General features: G+C 38.0%; 1 protein-coding gene across 43 annotated transcripts in view; it reads right to left on the bottom strand.

The window, feature by feature from the left end:
* LOC122820557 (receptor-type tyrosine-protein phosphatase delta-like) overlaps positions 1–20,762 on the bottom strand; it is a 437,628-nt gene that overhangs the window by 246,900 nt on the left and 169,966 nt on the right. For all 43 annotated transcript variants that reach the window (XM_044098059.1, XM_044098069.1, XM_044098058.1 and 40 more), the window contains 2 exons: positions 19,050–19,163; positions 8,981–9,020 (listed from right to left, as the gene is read on the bottom strand). The gene's annotated coding sequence lies outside the window, so the exon portion shown is untranslated. The remainder of the gene's footprint in view (positions 1–8,980; positions 9,021–19,049; positions 19,164–20,762) is intronic.

Below are 20,762 nucleotides of genomic sequence, written 5' to 3'. Positions count from 1 at the left end.
ATTGACTTCTGCATAGGCAAGGATCTGCTGATATCTGCAGTCCTTCAAATGCCGGTGCAAACGGTTTCTACCCCAATCAGCAGAGGTCTACACCGATACAAGAGAATGCTGAACAGCTTAAAACAGAATAAAACGCATGTCGAGATTTTCTCTGATAGACGGCAAGACACAAGAATTTGCAAACTGATCAATTTCATCTTTAAGTGTATTAAAATGACATGAATGTGAAGTTTAAGGAATGGAACTGGGACATCAATCAGGAAACCAAACATCTTACGGTAAAAAAGCTGTTATTAGCTTACATTAACAACAATGACCAATAGTTTAAGCCGTCAACATACTTAGTTTCACCCTTTCACATTCCTGATTGTACAGACCTGCAGAAACCTTTGCATGCCTTGTGAACGTTTGTACATTCTGTCATGTTACAACAACAAACTAATTTATTCTCTTGGGATTTTATGTGATAGAGCAACAAAAATTATGTTTTATGTCCTTTACTTATTCCTAAATAAAAATCAACGTAACCTATTGATTTCAGTAGTCATCTTGTACATATTCACAGTTTTGTTGTACAGTCACCTATTTGTGGATTTTTTCCACATGGTATATCTAAAATATTTGAAAGCAGAGCAAGGTTGGTCAACTGAGATACCTTGGTGCAATGCTATTGGACACACTGTTGGCTGTGGTTTGCAAAGCAGCCAATCCAAGACCATTGATAATTTACCTTGGCTGTGCTGAGTGGCTGTGCCCCCTACAGCGGAGTTAAGGAAGACCGTAAACGCTAACCTTCTGCAGTTGTGCTAAGATAGTTTAAACTGTTGAGTATTAATGCCTATTATCATATATTTAGAGGCCCATTAAAATAGACAGCTATTAGTATTTTAACAGAGGAGCTGTCAAGTATTTGCTGATTTTCGCCATTTGCGGCCGGTTGTGGTCGTAAACCGCTGAGAATACTGGGTGTCAGCTGTAATTAGCAGATAGGGTCCACCTGTAAGTAATTTAATCTCATTATGAATCTCACTGTCCTGTTAATGCCTCAGAGGTTTACTGAGGGAAAGAAAAGCAAAATGAAAACCAGGAAACAGTAGACAGTGGGGCGAGGAGACCAATATCCAGAGATTCAGCAAACAGAGGCCTCTGGAAAGTCTCATTCAGCTTTAGACATAGAGTTACAGTGGGAGAACCTATTAACAGAATAACCATTTATGGCACACTCCACAAACCTGGCCTTTAGGAGAGGCATGATATCTACACAAATGTAAATATGCAAAAGCATGCAAAGCATCCTGACTTTTACACTGTCAAAAATAAGCCAACAGGCTTCTTAGATTTCCATGAGCTTCCAATCAAGATCAAGACTGACTTTTCAGCGATTAAATGATATTAGTATTGTATTATTTGATTTTTTTTTTTAAATCTGTGGATATGATGTTTCCTGAACAACCAGAGGCTTTTTTTAGTTTGTAAGTATCTTTCAGAGCATAAATACATTCATATTGAGGGTGAATGTTAATAGCTTGGTATTATTCTTGACTCTACTTTATTTTTTCAAAAATCATGATCAAATCTTCAAAACTTTAGCTGGATAAGATCACATTTGACAGCTCGTATACCTTGGATTGATTTTCACTCAGTGAAATTTTCTTCTGACTTTATTGCATCACCACACGGTCATTCACAAAGAGATCTGACCTTTAAGCAACAGAATCACTATTCAGGAACGCTACCAAAGCTTTTGATGAAGATTCTTCACCATTTCATCATCGCACCATTTTAGAATCAGGATTTTCGAACGTTTTTAAAAATGTATTAATTTTAAATGCTCCTGCTTAAGACTTTGCATGGATTTGCTCCACCTCAGAGGAAAAGAGGCGGTATTTGCACAGTTTTGAGGTTGATGGTGAATACTCTCTCATACTTTCAGCTTATGTGTACATTTTAAATATTTTGTTTTACATTGCATTTCCTCCATCCTCCTATATGATTTTACTGGGTTGGGTGTTACTGATATTAATCTCCATCTGTTTGGGTGTTGTATGACTTTTTTCATTCCCTTTTTAATATTCCATTAGCCTGCTGAAGACTTCAGACGGACACCTGCCCAGTGGCCTAATCCAAGTAATTTACTGGTTTATAGCCATGTCTAATAATGTGGCACTCTCATGTTGAACAAATAAATCAAATCAAATCAAGAAAGTCATTGTTAAAATAAAAGTGTAATAAGTGGCAAGTGGAAAAACGTTCGCAGTTCAAATTGTACCGAAACTGAACAGTTTGACTTGAGCAAAATGCTATGGTAGATAACTAAGAACAAGCATCACTAGTGTCTAGGTAAAGCATGGTGATGGCAGCATCATGCTATGTGGATTGTTCTCTTCAGCAGGTACAGGAAAGCTGAATATACTTGAAGACATTGTTCAAAGGAAAACCGGCAGAAGACTTGCGGTTGTAATTTCAATGAGAAGTTTCATATTGTATTAGTTCTGAACCTAATTCCACACTACACTTTTTAGATGTTTATTTGTAGAAAATAGATATGAAAAAACATCCATCCTTCCCCTCTCAAATTCTGAAGAATCTTGAGTTGATCCATTATATTCAGCTCATAAAAATTACATTAAAGTTTGTGGCTGCAGAAATGCAAAAAGTAAAAGAAAAAGGCGCTGCACGATTAATAGGAAATGTGAAAGAATGAAGTGTCAAACTGGCCTATTTAATGTGCGATCCGAAGCTGTTTGCATGTACACGCGCACACACACACACTCGCAGGACTCGGTTATAATAGATAATCACTTGTGCGACGCCCTGAAGGGTCAAGTGGTTTTCAGTGTGTGCAATGAAAAGTCCTGACGCCTGCTAATATTTCCTGATGCGTTCTTTCCGTCTGAATGGCGGATGCTGCCTCAGCTTTGGCTCCTATTGTCAGAGCTTTCCATTTGAATGTCAACACTATTATTACAGCAGGTGATGCAACAGCGGGCGTCTGTCCTCCTGTCCGTCTCTTACGTGTCTCCATGCGTCTCTGTCAGCCGCTCCCCCTTTCCTCAGTTTTATTTAATAGCTATCATTACGCGCCTACAGAATGAAATCCATTTGAAACCAGCTTTTCTTCCTCTCTTGCTCCCCTCGTTCTCTTCAAGCCCCGACACTCTCGCTCTTTTTCACTTTGACTGAGAAAGCACCAGCCTCCCCCCGCTGGTGTTTACAGCCAAATCCAGTTCACAGTTTCTGACTTTTGGCTCGCTTTTGGTGGAAATAAACGGCCACTGGAAGGTGACGGTGCAAGTTATTACTGCTAAACACTGTTCATTATAGCTTTGACGGCTGAAGAGCGAGATTTAACCTTCCTGGGCCCCGTGTCTGCAGAATCTGCACACAAATGGGACTCTTTCTAGCATCAGGATGTTGGAGCATGATCAAAGCTGAGAGGCCGTGTTCTCCTCTGGCTTTTTTTCTCCCCCTCTTCTTTCTGCTCGTCTGCCTCCTCATCCTCACTTTTAACTATACAATCATGTGAGATTTGCTGCTGCGTCGTCCACAGGCTGTAGGCTCACCCCAAGATGCATTGGTGTTGAGAGGCTCGGTGCAGACATAGCGGCTCTGGAAACGGGATGATTGACTATTAGAATAAAGATGATTAGAATAAAGAGACTAGCTAAATACTTTAGAGGAAATTAAATTGTAACCGTATAGATTCGTAATAAGTCTTTGCCCTGCACAGCAGCAATAAAAGTTTAATCAATCTCTGCGTTACATTCGTCTCCGAAATTGATGCTCTTCTATAAGACACTGGCTTGTGCCTTTCATATATAACATTTCCGTCACTATGCGTTCCGTTTTAAATCATAGGGATCTATTGCATTAGTCTGTAAATAGTAAAGCTGCTGAGAACTACCCTTTTAAACTTGTTTTGTTTGTTAGATCAGATTGAGAAAGAGTGATTTCTAAGAGTACCCAGAATGATAATCAGGCTAACTATGTGTGGAATAGGTTGTTTTAAGTAGGAGTCGTATATATTCATTGCAATTGTTTTTTTTAGTGGTGTTCATTATGTTATTTTAAGTCAGCAGAAACTTGACAAACACTTGTTAATGAAGGTGAAGCGGTCTGAATCGCCCAGAGACGAGGGCACCCTCATGATTAACCATAAGTGGCTTCATTTTCCAAGAAATGTTGTTCTTTTGCTCCCGAGAGGTTCTGAGAATATTCAGGAGTTCAGGGTTTAACCTGCATTCATCATTGGTATAAAACTTTAGATAAAATTGGGACGTTTATATATATATATATATATATATATATATATATATATATATATATATATATATATATATATATATATATATATATATATATATATATATATATATATATATATATATATATATATATATATATATATATATATATATATATATATATATATATATATATATATATATATATATATATATATATATATATATATATATATATATATATATATATATATATATATATATATATAGTTGAAAATGTACATCACTGTTACAATCTGAACTGGGAACTCCTGAAATCTGTGTCTGTCCACAAAAAGCCACTCTTACATTTCCAGCTGCCCAAAAGCAAAAACCAAATGCTTTCTGGTGAAAGGTTTGCTGGCCAGACAAGCCAAAGTTTGAGACGTGTTCAGACAGTCAAAATAGTTCACTCATTCACCATTCACATTTATTGTTGGGTCAATCAAACAAAACAAAGTGGTATTAATGATTTGAGTAAGAATAAGAACAATGGGCCACAGCACAGTATCCTCCCCCACTCCACAGCTGGGTGCACTCAGACTTGGCACATATTTTAATGCCAGATGCCCTTTCTGACTAGCATTTGAAACATGGACCTCCATGGTCACAAACAGCTGCTGTACCACACTGTTTTGCCCACGGTTGCAACTATAATGCTAGTGACACAAGCAAAATATTTTACTGCTCAAAGCAACACTGACAAAGCACAAACAATTGGCTTTTTTATAATATAGTAATACAAATGGAAATCAAGTCATGGCGAAAGTTGAATACACCTTGGTGCTTCAACGGGACAATGATCCCGAACTCACTTTTGAAATGATGGAAATGGATGGATTAAATTTTGAGAGGGCAAAACATATTCATATTGCAATCTTTAGAAATAATATCAAACAATACTTGATTTATTTTTAATAATAAATCGAACACAACACTGGTTCTGGGGATAGTTGTCATGTTAGACTCTGAATTTTTCAAAAGGTGTTGAATAAAGCCCCAACTAGAAAAAAAAAAATATTGGTAAAATTATAATCAGATATGTATGAGTTACTAATTATAGAAGACTGTTTTATACTGTATGTTAATACACAACGGCCATGGTCCAACTGGCAAGTTGGGCTAATGTTCATACAACCCTGACGTGTATAAAATATTCCCAATCTAAACACAACACATTGCCAGTGAGTGCAGAAACAACATCTGCAGAATTAAAAAGAAAGATTTAGTCATTAATCATAACCCTGTGCATGCATGTGAACAGCTCCATGTTAGAAACGTGTGACATATGAGACTCATTGCTACTGAAGTATTAGATTCATTTTGGCACCACTAAGCATTTTAATACGATTGTCACTAATATCATTCATATTGGCAAAGTTTCCACTTGAGTGGCTGAATATTCTCATATCCGGTAAGCCTGGGAGCTGCTCTCTCTCCTCCAAAGGGTAATGGCAATATTGCACGTCTTTTGAGGTTATGCAAAGCACCTCAAATTTTCTCTCCCAACAGCTCTCCCTCAGAGCAGCCGTGGCAAATATAATTAAATGCCCGGCTAACGGTCTATCCTTCCTTTTCACAGACAACCTCGCACGCACACAAACAAACATCACATGCAAGACCACCTATCCCCTCCCACCGCCGCCGTTTTCTGCCCGACTATCACTCAGCTGCAGCATGCGAAGGAAAGAGAGGGCATTGATCTGCCAAAGTGAGCAGCCATTTCACACAGTGAGTCTTTGCCGCACTCCTGTCCCTCAAAGGGAATTGCTCATTTCACCTGGCTGACTTGCCTATAGCAGACTGGTGGGAAGCCCCCACCGAGAACAGAGGGATAGGATGGGAGTGGGGGCAGGAATCTAGGCCCTGGTCAGAGCTTGGCAGGTGGCAGATAAGAGCTCCTCATGCTGCTCCTGTATGAACTCGCCACTGCCGCTGGAGCTCGGCTTCTCACACACAAAAATACACGCGCGCGGCTTCTCCACACAGATGTGAGGCACTAATAATAACTTAGGGATTCTGGGTGAGTCAGCCGTCTTTCCTCAGGCAAGGATAAAAGTAAAACATGGTGCCTTTATTGAGTCTGAATTCACTAACTGTGGAATTCCCAGAACAGAGCATTAACTCAGACTGTGTTGCATTCACTGCCAGCACGCCATGTGTCCACAAGATCTAATATAGTCTCCAAAGCAGGTGCTGATAAACTAATAAACAGCCCAGTAAACTAGTTATATTCACATGGGCATCTTACTGTACGGGAAATAGGAGCTAAGGAGGGCTTTTTTTTGTTGTTGTTGTTGGGACACCTTGGGATCTGTACATGTAAATATGATTTAGATGTTACAAATTTAATCAACCTCCTCTTACTGTACATAAAATTTTATCTTGCGGTAAACATAGTAATCAAACCTACAGATGACTTTCTATTGTGGAAAACAAAGAAATATGAATATTTTAAAAATAGACAAAGTCCAATTTATCATATAAATAGTTTAAATTCCAAGAAAAAGAGTAGATTTTTACACGCAGAAGTTTGTTTCAGATTGGTTCAATTGGATTTAAGAATGTCTAAAATACTTAAAAATATAATCAATAGATATTATCACAGTAATTATTATGTTGTGTAGGAGCATCACTTGAAGTCAGGATTCAGTAAAGTAATGTGTTTCAATGTATTTATTTTTTTTTATTGCAGATGCACCGAATAAAGTAGAAGTTAAATTTAGTTATTTTCCAAAAGTATGAATATATTCTAGATTTCAGAGTAACACAAAACAAGTAAAAATTGCTGTCTTTTTTATATTCATAAGAGTATTCTAGAATAAGCCTCTCAAGATTGTGTTTGTCCTTGTTGATTACACACCTTATTCTCCCACACTTTTTTCCTTCCGCTCAATTTTGCATTATTCTTCTAACATATTTTCACCAAAACTTCAACTTAACTTTCTTTTGCTACGCTTTCTCATAAACCCAAAACAATTTATAATGAAGTCTCTTAACATATATTTCTCTCCGGTTTTTAGACAATAATTGCTTCTCAACCAAACAGGACCCTGAAAATACGTAAAAAATACCTGACCAACTGCAGCAACTACACAGTGCCTTCTCTACCGCCTTGTACTGCGGGAGCATCACTACCTCTCTTCTGACCCTGATGTGCCCATTACTCTGGAAGAGGGTAAATCTAGATGAATCAGATCACATAACCTTCTTATGTCCAATTTTTTTGCTTCCTTGTAATTTGAGGCCTTTTTTTCTGCTTAGCCTCGCTGATTAGGGGTTTTCTTAATTTGCACAGCCGTTTTCTCAATTTGATGTCACCAAGCGTTAAAGTGATCTAAATCACTTGTTAAAGTGACTAAATCATTAAGGATTCTTTTCCAACCCCAATTCTTCCTCAAAGACAACACTTTTTCACTATCCTACCAGTTTTTAATAAAGTGCTGGACAGTTCTCAACCCAATGTTAGTAGTCTCTGCAAACTCATTAGATGTTTCTAATCTACATCATTGCCATGCTTGACCTTAAACAGCTTTACATCTTTTCCATGACCTATGTGGAAAAGATGTATTTCCTGCTTAGGAAATAAGAAGCTACACGTTGCATCAGTTAAGATTAAATAACTTGCTTCCAGCTTGTTGTAGTTACTCCTACTGCAGTACCTACCCAGTGGGAGGATCATACCTATTTCCTTTCTTTCCTTAGTTAAATTCATGTGGCCTCTTTTTGGCCAAACTGTGTATTTTAAGAATATTATATTCACTTTATGAGCTAAGGCAAATTTTAACCATTATAACTTAATGAATCCAAGATATGCTTAGCAAAGTGTTTTAAAATAAATCTACCTATTTCAACATTTTGAGCTATTTATATATATATATATATATATATATATATATATATATATATATATATATATATATATATATATATATATATATATATATATATTCACCATCATAGTTGCTGAATTGGTTCACGCCAGATCTAAGTGACATCTAAGTGAAGCCTTCAGCCTCTCAGTATCTCACTGAGTCGCCTTCCCCTCTCCAAGCCTCCCACCTCCCCATCCTTCATGTGTCCGAAACACATTCCATCCAGTCACTTCATTCCCCCACTTCATCCTTCACATGTTCTCAAATTTATTTCCCCCTATCTCCCTCCGCTGGTCAACCCACTTCCCTCCCTCCATCTAGCCTATCTCTGCGCTGCTCTCCTTGCTCTGTGACAGTCTCATCACACTCTATCAATCAAGCTTTCTGAGGCCTGGGCGCACCGCGGCACGCCGGCATCGCACAATCCTGGTCCGGTCCCATCAGTGCCAGTCAGTCTCCCTCACTCCCTCAGTCACTTTAAAAAGGTTTAGGTTGCCAGATATAGCCTCCTCCTGCCACCCCCTCCTGAGCCCCCCACGCCCACTGCCCCCTTACACAGCTGCAGGTCAGGGAGGGATCGAGCTCAAGTTGAGAGATTTAGCTCCGCTCTTGATTGGATATCACTTGACATATTCTCTGGGTTGTCTTGGCACTCGAGATGGGCAATTCCTCTTTATAACAAAGATGGATACTCGCAGACGAGATCGGCCTAAATCCTCAGCTGATGCTAATAGGAAGCAGCAGTGAGCACCCTCAAAAGAATGGCAGGAGACGTACGCAAACAGATCAAAACAGCGAGTCGGGGTTATCCCAGGTTCTCACCTGGCCTCAGGCCTCATCCTGTGGTTGACATCTCAGGAAACTGGATCAACGAGAAAAGACAAAGAGGAGCAGGGATTAAAGTCCTATTCACGCTTTCAAAACAATATATAAGACAGTGTAGTATTCAAAATTATTGTTCTCTTGTCCTTCCTATTTTGAACAGGGGATAAACAAATCTATTATTTTAATTTCCTGAGGTAACACTTTCTGTACTCTAGAACAGGGGTCCCAAACTCCAGTCCTGGAGGACCACTGTCGTGCAACTTTTAGATGTGCCTCTGCTGCATCACACCTGAATAGAATAATTAGGTCATTAGCAAGGCTCTGGAGAACTGATCTACACAAGAAGGAGGCAATTAAGCCATTTCATTCCAGTGCTTTGTACCTGTGGCACATCTAAAAACTGCAGGACAGAGGCCCTTGAGGACTGGAGTTTGAGACCCCTGCTCTATAATCTATTCATAAATTAACGAAATACCTAAATTGTATGTAATTATTGTGAATTAGTAGAGGTACTAATAATTGTGGAACAAGTGATAACTGGTGTAAAACAAATCTGTGAGATATTGTTCTTCTCTTAATGTACATAAATGAAACATTGGACTTTAACAACTGTTTCAAGATGGGACAATGCTGCTTTGGTGGTACAATTTGCACAGCTTTGAAGCCAATGAATGATTGAGCATCCTCTTTGATTTAGGCTTAAAAATAACTGAAAATACAATGTTAATTCAGTTTTTCACACTGGAGATAATTTCTACATTAAAAGACTTCACTTAGTCGGAGCAGGTATGCTTCAGATATAAAGTAAAGAAATGCAACAAGCAAAATAAACATTAATAAATTAAACAGTATTCAGTGCTAATAGTGATTTCACAAGAATAGCAGACAACATAAAATTGTTATAAAAGTATTACTGATTAAACTTTAAAAATTATGTAGCTTTATGTTATTAAAGCTAAAGTTTAATCAGTAATACTTTTTATAACAAATTTATGTCAGATCATAATTTCTTGGTTAATGTCCAGTTGTCATAAAGACATTTTGATAAATGTCAACTTTGTATTAAAAGTGTCATGATATATTGAATGACACTTTATGACAACAGTCATAAATATTCATAAAGACTTACTCATGTTCATGACAGGTGTTATGTCATGTTTGTGACGGTGTCATGAAAGTCTTATTCACAACCCATCAAATAAAGTGTTACCCAGTTTCTTTATTTAATCTTTACTTAAGCCTAAATATTCAAGTAATTAGTAATTTAATTATTGATTCTGTTAGGGACTGGATACAATACAATGATTCAATTTCATCTGAGCTGTTAATATTGTGGTTCTAAAAACAGACATAATTTTATGATGCATCCGTCTCGTTACTTTCTATAAATTATGCCACCAAAGCTGAATGATTAAGTAATGCAATTTACCCTTAAGACTGATTGATAGATTTGAGACTGAAGAAAATATGTTTTATTAATGAGACCAATAAGATAATTGACACATAAACATGAGTAAACCCATCTGTTGCTGCATGTATTTGTCTACGATTTATAGCTCTTTCCCATGTGAGGATCTTATATGCAGCAGTCTAATATTTTCTGAAGTGATTCTGAGTGGGGGAGTAAGGCATTCTCTTGAAGAACAACAGCTAACAGCTAATCAGACTAAACTCTTAAATAAAACACATTTTTTGTCATAAGAAAGTCACTGATATAACAGTGGGCTTTAAAACTACACATTAGTGGATTCGTTGCCGTTTCTCTTTAATATAATAATCTTATGTCCAATGATTTGTGTTATTACGTCGAAGTTCACCCACCAACATGAGTTTCTAACTCCATATCATAGATGCTTCAAAACTGGCAACGATGATTTAAGATAGATTTTATTTTGTTCTTTTTGAGGCTTTTTATTCAACAGAATGTATTGGTTGTTGCTCCCTGAGGCTAAGTCAGGTAATGGCCAGAGGGTTTCCACATTGCCAACAATCTATTTTAATATTTAAACCATCATCTTTGCCTCTCTAATATGTAAATGACTATAATTAACCAGGTAAGGATATGGCCGCTGTCTGGCCCTTCCAGCCTGACCTCCCTTGTTTTGTTGAGTTCCTTACTATCACAGTGCTTTTGAATGTGGTCTGTCATGCTAATAAATTTGCAAATTAAATTGAAGAACATAATAATAAGGCAGTAGTCGTTTCGAAGCAGTACGGAATACTCAATTAGGCTGGATTTGGCCTCCGTAATTATTACATTATAGCAAAGATAACTGTTCAATGGCAACAAACGCTTTGAGGGACGTAAATTGGCCAAAGATGAGAATGCCAGGACATAAGAGGGAAAAGGTGCAATGGAGAGAAAAAAAATAGAAAAAACAGAGAAGGCAAGGAAGAAAGTGACAAGAAAGCTATAGCAAAGGGAGCCTCTGTCTGCAGCAGCCATATTTCATTACACAGCACCGAAGCTTAGAAGGCAATCAAGCATATTTAACCAAGTTCGTATTGTCCCTCCCTCCCTGCACCCTCACAGAAAACCAACAACCCCAACCCCACTGCAAGCAATTATTACTCCAGAGTTGTCTTTTTTTTCGTCTTTTTTTTTTTTACTGTGCTTTGCCATGGAGAAAATGAACTGCAGTACTTATCAGCTCAATGCATACACAAGTGACTGGGGTAGAGGACATGTAGGCATGCATACTGTATGTGTGCAAGCATGGGCATGCTCTGATGCTTTCGTTTATGGTTTGGGGGAAAGGCGCTGCATGAGCGTGAGCAGGGGGCGAGCTGACCACCAGTGAGCAATAGGTTACCTTTTTAGATCCCATTAGCTCAGTAACATCAGCACTTTAGGCAGAGCGAGGGGGAGATACAGAGATAACCATAAACATGTCACCAAAAACGCAGAGTTATTTGCATTCATATTGGACAGAGGCAAATGGATGTGAGGGTCAAACAGGGAAGGTGAGGGTTTATGACCTGTGCATAGTTCTACTGTCAGCAGCTCTGATCTATCGGAGCAGCCAGCCTTGTCAGGCTTTACGTCTGATTATATTATTATGGCTGGCAATCAATATGAATGAATGATTTTTTTTTATAAATTTTTTTTACACAAAGAGGAGTTGAATGAACAGATTGCAAACAGTATTTCACAAAAAGTAAAAAAGTGAATTTAACCAAAAGCCTGGAGTCATCTAGTGAAACGATGAATTGCCCATCAACGCAACAAAACACTTCAAACATGTATTGAGTATGGCTTTTTTTTTTTAAGTATGCTCTATTTAAAAAAGTCCAAAAAAAAAAAAAACAGCGCTGTTTGTTTTTAGTGACGTAACATATATTTTTGTCATGTAATGCAGAGTAAGTCTGGCGGACTTTGCATTCAATCAAACTGCTTCTTAATTGGTGAGACTCTTTAGTTCTGGGCATCCTTCCCACCAGTCCATAACTCAGCATCCTTCTATAGCTCCCCTGCGCCTGGTTGTCATAATCATTGGCATTATGCTACCTCAATGGGCCTGATTTACACGTCTGGACGTTGCAACCACTTTTTAAAACAGGCTAAACACAGCATTGTTTGCTACCAAGTTTATTTTTCTCCAAACCAGTTAATGAGAAGGGATAACACAATCTTTTGTCATACTGTCAAATTGGCCATTCATACAGTGAGTCAGGCATTAATGAGGCCTGCTATTCAGATGTTGAGTACATTACTTCAATTAATAAAGACGATAATCTGCTGTGACACATTAAGGCAAACATTAGGATATTAAGAATAAAGTTGGGACATTCAGGCTATATTTATCATGCAAAAAGTAAGTTCAGCATATAAATAATTATTAGTATTACTATTATTATTATTATGCTAAGACTAACATTAACATTTTAAGTATGAGACTGGCATGTTATGAACAAATTAACATCCAAAAAATGGAGGCATGTTAAGGCTAAAGAAAGGCTGTTAATTAAATAGTTGTAGCACACCAAGACTAACAGCTTATGGAAGGCTAACGTTAGGTTTCAATATATACTTCAGTAAGCTATGTTAACCTCCTCATCCTAACGCTAAGAATGTTAGCCCAAGCACCAGAAATTCCCCAGATGTTTTATATTTAAACATTTGCTACAATAAAAATAAATACTTGTTTGGTCTGAGATACTTAACAGTTTTTCGTGGGTAATTGTTGTTTTGCTGCAGGTACCATAACTGTTAGGTGAACTGCTGTCATATAAGACTACAGTTACAATATTCAGGTAAGCATTGAGCCTGTAACACTAATGTTAGCAAGATAAAGCCAACATTAGCATAGTAAGACTAATCTTACTAACATTATGTTCAAGTTATCATGCTAGGATGCTAGACAACTCAAAGAGCAATATTACCTATAGACTAAGATAAGGGTGGGAACAGTGATAGAACAATTATTAGAAAGTATTGGTGTGTTCTATTTTGTGTTTCAAGGAAGGGTAGAAAAAAATCTGATTGTCAAAGTATTATGAACAAGTACAGTTTAAATATGTATAATGGATTTAACCATAATTGAGGCCCCACTTTGTTAATCCTGCTTTCTTTCCACCTTCAGCATGGACTAACCCTAACCCTATCCCTAGTGCTTAAACCTTGAAGAAACTTCCACAAGTTAGCTGAAATGAACCAGAGCTTGTTCCCACCATGGCAAGAAAATAAGACTCCATAACATGCTGAGTCATTATGACATTCAAACTATCTTCTTTCAGTGTGCAGTAATAGCTGTGTTTTTGTATCCACCTATGGGGAAAAAAAGCTGCATGCATCTGCCATTGTACAAATTCAATTATTAATACAGGATTAGTGGCTCAGGAACAAGCTGGTTGCATTAGAATACTTTGGTTCTATATAGAAAATTCTTCCACTTTTTTTTTCTTTTTCAGTTTTCAAGCCAGAACAAAATTGTTGCAATTATCCTTTCATTTCTTTACACTGTTGCAGCACCTGGTCCTTCCCTGACCCCCAAGTCATTCCATAATAACTCCTATTCATTCACCTGTTAAGTAATAGTTCCAACAAATCATTTTTTTTATTGTCAATTTTTACATATACATAAGCACAAACACATACAAGAACGGGCACAGGCAGTTTCCAGACCCCTTGCTGATTGCTGCCATTTCTTATCACTTCAGCTGAAAATGGCTCTTATGACTGCACTTGTTTGCCGTCTAAACGGAAAAGGACGCTGGGAAAGAGGTGAAAACTGCAGAAGCTGCATGCAAAGATGTTTTTTTTTTTAAAAACCCTGAAAATTTTGTCCAGCTTGAGATAACAACCATCACCAATTTCACTGCTGATTTTAATCACCTTTAGGTGAAAGCACTGCGGTGTCTGACTTTATGTGTTTTGCTTTCACAGAGACAATAAACTCGTGCTGTTAGATACAATGAAGACCCATGCAGAGAAAATCACTTTGCTTCTCTACATCTCAGGCAGAGGTAATATTGACAGATAATATCCACTCTCTGTGCCCTGTGTTTTCAGCTAAATAAGTCTGCCTGGTGAAGACATAGAGGCTGTAATTGTGCCATCTGTGGCACTGAGACTTTTAATAAATTAACCATTGGCGCTTGTTTATTTCCCCCCCTGCCGAGTTCCAACATTTGCGAGTGTAGTTAATGAACAAAGTCGAAATGCGCTTTCGTGACTGTGGAGCGCGCAGGTGACACGATGGCGGGGAAAGACGAGGGCGATGTTGTCGCTTGGCCGTTCTGACAGACAACGGCGCAAGGGGGGGGGAGGAGGAGAGGGAGGAGGAGGAGAGGGGGGGGGGGGGGGGGGACAACCGGAGAGCGCCGGAGAGCCGGGAGACACTTTCTCTTTCACTCTCGTGCTCCACGACCGCTCCCAGTGCAAGGGACACGGGCCGCTGCACACACAGATGGCGGGGAGGTGTGCATGCGTGCACAAATGGTGGGTTGTGATGCCATTTGGCTTTGTAAAAGTGTGAGAGATGAAGCATGAGAGATCTAAGAAAAAAATAAGAAAGGTAGGAGGGGGTGTGGGGGCATGAGGGGGAAAAGGCCAGAAGAGTTTATGTACGTGCAGCTGTTATTCAAATCTTTTTCACACATCTGTTCTCTTGTACGTTCTTACAGCATCTATAAATGTTTCTTTCCAGGGTTAATTTACATCATACTCCACAAAGATGGTGCCACTCAGGAACTTTTGCTGAGGAAGGAAGGCCAAGTCAGAAGACAAAATCTTTTGGAGGATTCTGTGTAGACAGACTGCCATCTACTGGTTTCAACTGTAATTTCAGTCTATGTATGAGCCACTATTTGCAGTACATGCAAGCAACAACTGTGTTTGGATAGGAAATGTAAGGTGTTGTCTAACATTAAATGACTGAAGTTGAAAAGGAATCAGGATGTGCCTATTCTGTGATACATAATCAGTTCATGGAGACTAAATATGTTAAAGTTTGCCTTGCAAGTATGGATAAAGCTTGTCAGAGCAAAGTGAATGGAAGCCAGTGTTAATGTTAGTCAATATGCTTCAGTTGTTCGCATGAAGAGTTAAGTTGTTCCAAAAGGAAATAATGAAGTGTAGCGCCATCTTGTGGTCATTTAATGCCATATAATGGCACATTCTCTCCAAATTGGAACTGAAGCAATTTGTTGAACATGTTAGACATTCGCTCCTGTTTAATTTTTATTATTATTTGTTTTTGGGTTTTTTTGCACATTTGCAAACCAGATGAGTCATTTTTAAAATTGTCTGTGGTTTTGTGTTTGTTTTTACAATGACAGCTCCTCTACATTTTCATACTTTATCAGGTTACAGCAAACAGCTCAGCACCGTTCATCCTCCATTCAACTCTTACCAGATTTTCTGCTCCTGTTGAAGGAAAAGGTCCCCACAATATGATGTTGCCACAATTGCTGGAATATTTTTTTGAACTTGATGCCCAGCATTAGCTTTCTGGCAAACAATGTGTTTCACAAGCTATTTGAAAATTGTTTAACTTTGATCTAAAGTTAAACTTTGATCGAAGTTTCCTACTCTGACATCACTTTGTGGAAGTGCAGAAGGATCTTCTTTTAACAATGCAGTTCTTCTACTACACTAATAATGGTTCAAATACAGGTGTGGGTTGTTTTGTGTGGGTTTGTTGTATGAAATCCGATTCAAGAATAGGGCTGTAATGTGACAAAATGTGGAAGTTCAATGGGTGTAAATATTTTCACAGGGCATATATGTCTTTGCCAGTATATAAAACAAACTTACCCAATGCATTTGAACACAAACTTGACCAAATAATTACATGAATGATAAATTAAACAAGTGTGCTACTAACAACCATTAACAGTGTACGAGACTTAAATCCTCCTGCACCACTACTTAGCTCCTCTGATCAGAAAGCTGCTTCCTCTTCGCATTAGAGATATATTTTAAAGAATTAAGTTTTTCAGGAATCGCTTCAATATTAGAGCCAGCACACATCCTTCAACAACTTCACTCTTTCATATTCATAGAGCGCACACTGTAGACTGTATTTAACCAAGTAATTTAAAGGTTATCTTAAGTTGTCACTAATCATTTAATATTGTCCTTTTTTTTTTTCTTTTGCAGCCAGTACTTCAGCTCCTAATCCTGTGTGTTTGTGGCTTAGGAGAGACTTATTCCGGAAAGCCGCTGGCTGCTATCTGACCTGACACAGATTTCATCCATTTTCTCTCTCTTTTTTTAAGCATATCTGCCTTTTTCAGACAGGCGTTGTTCAAAAGAAATGTGTCAGCAGTCTGGAGATTATGCTTCTCTTTTTTTTTGCTAATCACCAGAAGAGCCCAACCTGCCGCGCATTTTTTTTTTCAGTCTGAACATGTAGCGCGTTGAGCAGAAGTCCCTCTTTCCTCCATTTGGATACTTATTTTGATCTCCTTTTGCTCTCATTATGTTGGTATAATAAGGTACGTTTAACTGTCAATCTTATAACTCAACAGAACATAAAGTTATGTCATTCATGTGAAAACCAAATTAGTAGAAAAATCCAAAAAGGTGCGCTAATTGCACACATTTGGTGCATTGGCGTAGATCAAATAGATCCATTTCGACTCTGAAAATACGGAAGAACGGCAGCATTTCCTGCTTTGCTTTTATTGTTTTGTTTGTTTTCGGACTAACTGTTTCATGTGGTAGCACACACCACAACATGTGGGATGACCGTGATGGATTCCTGGTATCATTGGCAGTTATATGTGCTGGGCCTATAACCGCAATTCCCCAGTCGCAGCTTACTGCCGAGCGAAAGCTGAGCGAGATACACTCTGTGGCTGGCGCAGAGCCATTGGACTACGTAATAATTCATAGACCCAAAAGCCCTCCGTGTACTCACAGTGCAATATTTATGACCAGGCCGAATGCATTTCCTCAGCTACATCACCGCGAGGGGCTCAGGTCAGGGTGTATCTTTCCTCTGAGCACATACTAATGTTCAGTGCCTTGGTTAAATTTGAGGAAATAACACCAAGAATTTGAAACTGATCACATTACTGCTCCCTAGGGTTACTTTTCAAATCCCCACAATCAAAAGCTCATTTAAATGTTATTTACTTATTGAATCCTGTTCGTAAAATGTTTGACACTGAAGGATGGAGGCCAAAATATACTCTGATTTTGGCCAGAATTCTGTTTGTTTGTTTTTCTTTCCCTTGTGATTTTTTCTTTATTCTTTACCTTAATTATGTTTTTTTTTTTCGTTTTTTTTCTTTGTCTCTTTTTCACAACATACACACAATTGCTGATGTTATCAGCTAATTAGTAATTATTGATATATTTATTATTATGTACTCAAGTATATTTCCCTTACATAGTGTTCTCCCTCAATATGTCTGTGTTTACCTGTTTTTCTTTGCCAAATCCTGTTTGTTTTTGTCCATTAACTGGACAAAGTAGTTAATGCTGCCAACAACATTTTGTACTCCTTGTTTTTCTTTTTAATAGAAAGCAGTCCTCAGTTTTTTTGGCCTGTCTCTTTTCTTCATAAGGCCAGTGAAAGACCTATTGGTAGCACTGAGTGTATTTTCTTATTCCTTGTTTTTTAATAGAAAGTACAGCTGGACAAGTTTTTCTTTCTTAGGCAAGGCCATTAGTGGAGTTATTTCTGCCATTATTCTCATTTACTTTCTTCCCCCTGGGACGCGGTGGCTCAGCCTTCAAATGGTGGGTTGCTGGTTCAAAGCCAGATCCGTCCATCTCACTTGACCAACACACTTCGCCCACCCTGCCTCCTCATTGTGACTTAATGGTGGCCTCGCTGGTGGATGCTCTCCTAGCATTGCCACATACAGGCCCAGCATGAGGAAATGCTGCTAAGCCAACAATTTGATGCAATTGGCTGATCTTTGAAGTCATATATCCTGATCTTTTGATAACAGCAGAAATTATGTGACCCTGCTTCCATCATTTATAAACATAATCTTAGTCACCATCAGTAATATTTTCAGCAACGACTGCTATTTTTGAACTTCAAATATGTAATTATTGTTGTGAATATAGTTTAAGGATGTAACCCATGTTTTTCATGGGTAGAAAAATCATTCTGAACAACGATCATTAAAAAAAATATTTTTTTTATCTCATAAAATATTTTTTTCTCTGGTTGATAAATGTGACTCAGTTTTTAATTCACTCTTTGACAATAATACCCTTTTTAGATCCAATATCAATTATGATTGTGATTTTAAGTTTACCATATTACCATATTACCATTAAAACACTGTATGAAAATCAGAAAATGTTATATTATATTATGAATACATAGCTGAAAATTATGATTGTGATAATCTTGTTCGTCAGATTATCGCCCTCTCCCTGATAAGTGAAATGAGATGGGGAAGAATTATATAATTTAATTAAAAGCTTCTTTGTTATCCAACAAACAATGGTTGATTTTAGAACTCTTGTCTAAACTGTTGTCTTCAAGTATATAATGATGCTTTCATTTTAATGTTTTATTTTAAATCAGTGCTGCAGTCAGTTGCCCTGATGACATTCTGGTTTCATTTATTTGAAAAAAAAAAAACACAAACTCACCAAGAGAATCGAAGCTTCTCCGTCGGGTTCATGCAGGTGCCACCATGCTGCCCCTGCTGCTGCAGGCCGACCTCGCCGACACAACGCTGCAACTAAAGCTCCCTTTGCCCCCACCTAGGAGAGAAGGACAAGTCGGTGTGATCAGTTCTGACTTCATACACCTTTGTTTGGAGAAACCTTTAAAACATGTTGCAAGAGTTTGTGGTATTCTATCAGAAGCAACTTCTCTTTAAAACTAGCATTCGTTACTGCCTGCTTAGTGGAAATGGAGTATTACTCCAATGCTTGAGGGTTTAATTGTGTTTCTCTTGATCAAAGCCACTGCTCCAACATGGTTGCCACCAACTGCCACCAACTCCATGTACGTTTGGTTTTTACCTTCTGCAAAAAGTACTCAGTTGCTCATTAGGGTGAGCTGCCAAGTGAATGGTTCGAAGTGATGGATTGAACTTAGAGAGATAAATAGCTTCATACAAACTGGTATTAAAAAGTCAACTGAAACTTTCTCTATTGTAAAACATATGGGAAAAAAAGTAAAATAGCATATACACATATATGTATATAATTTTATTGTTTTGTATGGTAATTGATGTTGATTTTAATTTACTCTAGACTGAACTTCATTTTATATATTTAGATGTTTTTGCTGTAAAACTGAAGTGTATAAATTACAAAACAGGACTAATTCAGGTGGACTGCATTTTTGGATGGGGGTTTTATTTTCATAAGTAGCTGTATGTTAACAGTTGTAGAAAGGTGGAACTTGTTTTCGCTGTTTTGGCGTGCTTCCCCATTGTCAGAAGCCCGCCCCCACCACCCTCCCAAAAAAAATTAAAATAACTGTGTACCATGCTGGGCTGACATGTCTCTTGTGACCTCATGAAAGTAAAAATCCCTCCAAGGCGTATAATAAATCATCCCAGCCGGCTGTACACGGGCTGCCCCACAACACAGGCCTGGTTGTGCATACACATTCTCAAATGGACACAACGCCCGCCAAGAAGCAATATATCAAATCTAAGAAGTGAGGAGACACAATTATATCAGGTTCTGTAACCTTACAAGGGAACAGGATGGACCAGTGGTCAGTAAGGTCACACCACATAGACGTTTGGATGCTATTATAAGCTAATTCATGACTTCATTTATGCCTTCACTAGTGGAAAGACATTTAGATCAGTACAATACATGATTTCAATATATCTTTTCATGACAGTCGTCGTTTTTAATAGCAATGATAGGCTTTTCTCCATAGGGTTGGGGAGTATAATTTCAATTTTATTCCCCTAAACTGACCTGCTACAGGTTTGAATTCCGTTTTTTAAAGTCCAAGTGCATGCGACAGGTAGATGGATGCACATTCACAGTAAAAATGCACTAAAACCATCACTTACGAAGTGTTTTCAAGTCTCTGCTAAGAAGCTGCTCAGTCAATTTAAATTTAATGCCTCAATGCTTTTCCGAGAGACCATTCAAATGCCACTCCCAACAGACTGAGCTTCTCTGACGAGCCTACCTCTGTCATTTACTTTATGCTTTATAAAGTTAGTCAAACTCACTTGACTGCACTTAAAGGTTTTTTTTTTCTTGCCTTTCCACCAAAGTTATATTTTTCCTGTCACATTTACTTTAAATCACTTTACCATCACGGCTCCAATCAATTCTTCAAAATGAGCACAGCTCAAGGCTGTGGAAGAGTTTGCTTTTTTTTTT

Source organism: Gambusia affinis, linkage group LG18, assembly GCF_019740435.1.
Source record: "Gambusia affinis linkage group LG18, SWU_Gaff_1.0, whole genome shotgun sequence".
NCBI lineage: Eukaryota > Metazoa > Chordata > Actinopteri > Cyprinodontiformes > Poeciliidae > Gambusia > Gambusia affinis.
This window is presented reverse-complemented; position numbering and strand designations above follow the sequence as displayed.